This window comes from Dipodomys merriami, unplaced genomic scaffold (assembly GCF_024711535.1).
Source record: "Dipodomys merriami isolate MVZ:Mamm:240054 unplaced genomic scaffold, mDipMer1.0.p SCAF_9, whole genome shotgun sequence".
Taxonomy (NCBI): Eukaryota; Metazoa; Chordata; class Mammalia; order Rodentia; family Heteromyidae; genus Dipodomys; species Dipodomys merriami.
In genome coordinates, this window is record NW_027206512.1 from 60,486,684 (window position 1) to 60,493,023 (window position 6,340).

Here is a 6,340-nt window from a genome sequence, read left to right on the forward strand (position 1 = left end):
TTCATAGAGAGATAACAGTCTTGACAGTCTACTTTTCATGGAGAGAGATTTGTTTTCTTTACTTTAAATTCCCCAAGTATACACACACACACACACACACACACACACACACACACACACACACACATCATACATTTATGGCCTTGTTTTATATATAACAAGACTAAGTACATAGCTATATTTGCCTTTAGCTGTCACATAGAAAAGATATGGAAACTTATTTCCAGCAGGACAGAAAAGCCTAGCTGCTGTGAGGAGATGGCTGAAAGTAGGATGAAGATGTTGGCCTGGCTTTTGAAAAGCAACACAGCCTTTTATTTGCCTGCACCTGCACTCAAGTCAGAGATGTGCTGGATGTGTCAATGACCCGCAGAGCAAGATGCTGAAATGAGACCCCGCTTGTGGAGAGTTACCTGAGTGTTTATGATGTGTAAAAGGAGATAGCACACATGTAGAAGTGAGATTTGGCTGTGGCCAAAGAAGGGTTCTACTTTCCATTTTTTCTTAAGGATGGCAAGTGATACAGAAAGAATACATGGTTAGCCTGTGCAGGATAGGAAGGCAGCAGGAAGTGGAACCATTACAGTCCCTTGCTCTGGACTAAATTGTGTCCCTTCAAAGCCATTATGGAAATTCCAGTCCCCAATGTGATTGTGTTTGGAGATGGCCCTCTGAAAGTAATCAGGGTTACATGAAGACATAAAAATGGGGACACGGTGATGGGATTAGAGACCTCCTGCAAGGAGACACCAGAGACATTTGCTGCTTTCCACTGAAAAAGACCATGCACTAACATGGTGAGGACGTCAGCTTTTACCAGCAACGGAAACTACAGACTGCTTGAACTTGGACTTGCTGTTCTCCAGAACAGTTGACAAAATAAGTATCCTTGAAGACACTCAAGCTTTGACATTTTGTTAGGACACCTAGGTAAGATTTCTCTCTTCTATTTAGCAAGTTTCCTAAGTACAATTATGCTAGCCATAGCTGTATTTTGTTGCTTATTTGTGAGAATACTTCTAGTTCACTTATCTGTATTGCTTCATTATCTGCATTTCCTTTATTTATGCACAAATGTCATGGTTTCAATCAGGTCTTCTTAGTCTCTCCAAATTACAGTCCCCTCAGTTTACAGCACTCCTGGATTTCCTATATTGTTTTCCTTCTATCTTGCAAAATTTCCAATATGTTGTATGCTTTATTTATTTACTTTACACTATCTTTATCTTCTGATTAGCTTGCAAACTTGAAGAGGGCATGGAATTTTTTTTTCTTTAGCTCATTTCAGTATCCATAATGTCTCCAACAGTGCTTGAAATATAACAAGCACTCAATAAATATTTGTTGAGCCAATGAATGAAGTCAGGATATTTTCACTATTTGACATTATGTCTGAATTAGGAATTGACGTGCAAACATTCCACACACTTGTCAATGTCTCTGTTGAATTTGGGCTTCTCTTCTTGTGTCCTGAAGTTTCCATTGCCTTTGCTGCTTAGTCTTCTAGGTACGATTTAAGGTCCAGCCTGCCTAAGTTTTAAAGGCTGTATAGTAAGACAGTATAAGATGTGGTTCCTGTGCAGAGCTCTTATTAGAGAGAGTATCCAGGGTTCATTGGTTCCAATTCTATTTTTATCTGTGCTTCTTTTCTTGCATTTCCAAGCTTGAGGTTGACTTTGGAACATCATCTTTCTTGAGGTCCCACAGTATTTGCTCTAGCCTAATGAAAGAAATGAATGATCATAAACATAATTACCCTGAAGGCCTGAGGGTATTCTGGGTAAATTTGGAAGGAAGAGGCTGCATTTGATGAAAAAGCAGTTGTCTATGAAGGATTTTAGGTATTTTTCTCTTTTGGAGTTCCGGGGGAGGGGGGTGGGTTCAAAAATAAACAGCATTTCTCATCTTTATTTTGGTTCTGAGCAAACTGATAAATAAAAATGGTGACTATGACACCGCAGGTTGAGGAGCTGGTTTAGTGTAAGGGCCAGAGGGCCTATACTTAGGACAAGGCAGATGCTGTCATACTCACTCTGGTCATGAGAAGAGCTGGACTGGATCTGGCCAGCAGAGAAGGGAATCCTCCAAGAACAGCAGAGCCAACTGGGTGTCCACAGCCAGCCTTCTTCCAGGGAAAAGTCCATCAGGCCAGGACTATATTTCTTTCCTGCTGAGCTGATTGTTGAGTGAGTGTTCCATTGCTGTGACAAAATGCTTGAGAAAATCAACCTAAAGGGAGGAAGACTTGTCTGGGTTCACGTTTTCAGAGGTTCCATCCCACACTTACTTGGTTTGGTTGTTTCCGGGCCTATGGTGCACACAGCATCATGGTGGGGCACATGACAGAAGAAAGGGGCTCACCTGATGGCAGTTGGAAAGAGGTAGGGGAGGGTCAGAGTCTCAATCTCAACCTCAAGGGCATGCTCCCAGTGATCCATTTCCTCCATCTACACCTCACATTCTAAATCCACCACCTCCCAGCAGGCTCCTGGCTGGGGAACTAGAGCCTTCCCACACCAGCCTTCAATGAACATTGCAACTCCAGCCTAGACAGGAACATCGCTCAAATGCACCTGTTCATGGAACCTTTCTTACGTAGTACCTGCGGGACTGGTGGTAGAGAGATGTCGCATTGATAAGTGCTGTTTATAGTAATATAGGCACCAGTTTTTCTGGACACTTTGTAAGTTTTTCATTCCTCCCAATGGCATTGGGCAGGTGAGAGGAAGACATACCCACAACTACGTCCTTGCTTCTAAAGAATCTAAGTAGATACGGTGGACACATACAGTAAGAAAAATGCTACTTGGAAATATCGTTAGAAAAGATGATACAGTGACCGGAGGAAGGGGGCTGATTATGACCAGAACCATTTTACCCTCCAGCATTCTAAAATGCAGGCAAAGGAAGAAACATGACACTGTTGCCATATACTAAACTCAGATGATTGCTACATCATCTGCCTTTGAAATTAGTGAGGATGTTCTGAGACGTGTCTACAGCCTTATTTCATAGCCTAGATTTTGAATTTTAATGTATATAGACGTCTCGTTTCAGCCATGGTTTGTTTAATTTTCTCCTCAACTTTGGGGTAAGGCCTACAGTTTTTAAGAAAATGCCTCGTGTATATGAATTATTTAGCCCGTATAATGAGGATTCTACTAAAATTCGATGGAAAAAAATCTTTCTTTGAGAAAGTGGGATAGAAACGAGGGAGGGGGTAACAGTGTTTGACAAGAAATGTACTCTTTATGTTAGGTATGTAACTGTAACCCCTCTGTACATCACCTTGACAATAAAATTAAATTTAAAATATCTTTCTATGATCCTCAGTTTCATGGAGCCAATTTTTCTCTCATTGTATTTAAACTAAAAACCAAACCATCAAAAACTAATAAGGGCTTCTAGAAAGGGAGATATTTCACCTGAAATATCAGCATGGAAAGGTTTTTTTTATGACTGGTGTAAAGCCCCCTTAAGTTAGGGGGTTGTAATGGAAAGTCTGACAGGCTCAAGTAAGTCAGCTCAAAAATATATTCTTAACACTTAACACATACTGTACATGAAATGCACTTTAACATGCTATATGTTTATTACAGATTAAATACTTAAAAATGGAAAAAAACAGCCCAAATGTTTCTTAAATATTTGCTTAATATAGTCAGAACATGTATTGAATTGTAGGCGTGAAGAGCTCATGTTAAGTGTTTAACTAACATCAAATGCAATAAAATATTTCGTCTGAAATGTTAAGCGGACGATAAAAACACCCTTCAATAGACAGATTACAGTTCCACACAAACTTCTCTCCAATGAAGTGACATTATGGAGAAATACTTGATTGGCTGAAAGTCTTGAACTTGTGATTTCCATGCTCTGATTTGTGCTGGTCTTTAACCCCATCTCCCTGCTGCTTACTTAAAGTCTTGATTTTCATTCAAACAAGAAACTTTGGGTGAGTTTATGTGAGTCTCTTTCCTGTACCTTGAGAAACCTGTATGACATTATGCCCAATATAGTTTATCATCTAAAATTGTGCCAGGAGAATCAACTGTATGGCCACTACCTGTATGACCATGAGCAGGTTACTTTATCTCCTTGAACCGAATACTTTTCTCATGATTATATCTAGTCCACTGGCTTGTATAATGTGTCGTGGGATTACAACAGCTAACAGCCTGATGCATTAGCTCAACATGGAACACTGTCACTTCATGTTTAAAATCTGCAGTCTGATTAGGATATATTAGGCAGATATTTAAGGAATATTTAGATTTTCTCTTCCATTTAAAAGTACCTAAAAAAGCATATTAAAATGCTTCACATGCACAATATATGTTAGTAGTAACTTGCTGAAAAAAAATCTCTTTTGGATCTGAGTATAAGCTCTACTTCTCCACTTTCCTCCCTTGTACCATATATATATATATATATATATATATATATATATATATATATATATATATACACACACACACACACATATATTTATTTACTTATTGGGTGTGAACTCTGGGGCTGGGCTCTGTCCCTCAGCTCAAGGTTCAAGGCTCTACCACTTGAGCCACAGTGCCACTTCTGGCTTTTTTCTGCTTATGTGGTGCTGAGGAATCGAACCCAGGGCCTCATGCATGCAAGGCAAGCACTCTACCACTGAACCACCTTCCCAGCCCACCACAACTTTTCTTATAATGTTTTCTGTACATTATCATTGTTGGCTGTTATGAAGTTTCAGTAATTGTTGAATAAACTGTGGGTTAAAAAAAAAGAATGGATGTAGACACCCCCAACCCCATACCAATTCATCAAAGAACTGTTTGAGTCACTCATCTGATTGAGCTCTGATTTCTGATTAATTGCCACTAATTAGAGTAACTGCTCTTAAATTGTGAAAAGCTTCCTCTCAACCCAAACACCTACAGCCATCAATGTGTCCCTTCACTAAATACATTATGTGAGGCACACGGAAATGAGTTTTGTCAACTGCTGCAAATATTAGGAAACAACTTCCTAATTCCGTGACCCTGTTCAGTTACAAAGACACACTGTGCAGACACAAACTCCTTAAATTCCTTAATTGCAATGTGAATGATAAACTATCTACTTGGCTGGCTAGACAAGCTAGCTCCATCTAGCTTGCTTACAACAGTGCCTGGTCTGCAGTGCATTCTCAGCAACTGTAAGTGCCTGTTACTATGTTACTACATCATAATATAATAATTATTGTAATTATATGAGTAATAGCCATAATACGATATATTAGATATATTATTACCTAGGTTGTCACTGTTATAAATCAAACAGCAGATTTTTTTCTCCTTCATATATGTTTGTGTTCTTGTTCTTTTATTTCTGGCTTTGTCAGTGAGCCAGAAGAGAGTGCTTGTGCATTTTAAGTTCTATTGTATTTTCCCAAGTTTCCTACCCACTGGTCTGACTGACAGCATGGCTTCCCTAACACAAACACAGCTCGAGCGACCACAGAAGATGGAATTCTTCTTCAAATAAGAACAGATATTACTAAGAACCTGAAAGCCCATTTCTTAGATGGAGAAAGAGAAAAAAATAGCTGATGAAAACTGATGAACAATCTACCTCCATTTTTTTTTATCTTAGAAAAAAGGGAAACACCAGTGGCTTAAACAAAATGAAACAAGTAATGGATCCCAGCTGGCTCAACTGCCAGCCAGAGCCTGTCTCCTTCAGTGCATGTGGCTCAGAGCCCTGGGAAATTAGTACCGTGGAATTAATCTCAAGTTAACGGCAATGTTGCACACAAGGACTTTTAACACTAATCTCAAATTGGGAGATTGTTGGCATTGCCCCTGACCTTGTGCTTTTATCTTGGCATGGCTAATACGTCTATTATGATACTTAAGACACTTTCTAGATTTACTCTCATTCTTGATCAATTATCACCGTTTCTATTTGAATCTTCTTTCCTGAAATGTTTGTACTATTACGATTGTACCTTAAGAAGTCTTTCTTCTTTATTTCTTGACTCTAAACACGTGAGTGATTTCTAGTACTGTGGTTGAAAGTTATGCAGTTTCTGAAATCCACATAATAATTCCTCTGTATGATCTGCTTTTAAGGCAAATGCAGGGAAGGAAGTAGACATTGCATTTTAGGTCTTTTATCTAATGCACACTTGACAAAAATTATGAAAGAGCTTTGGGAACTGTGGAGCACTATACATATGCTACAGGTTTTAGAAAATATAGTTTTTCAAGATGTAGTCACAAATCATAAAATCTACCCTTGTAAAATGTATAATTTAGTGGCTTTACAATATTCAGATTTGTCTAACAATCACCATTATCGAATTTCAGAATATTTT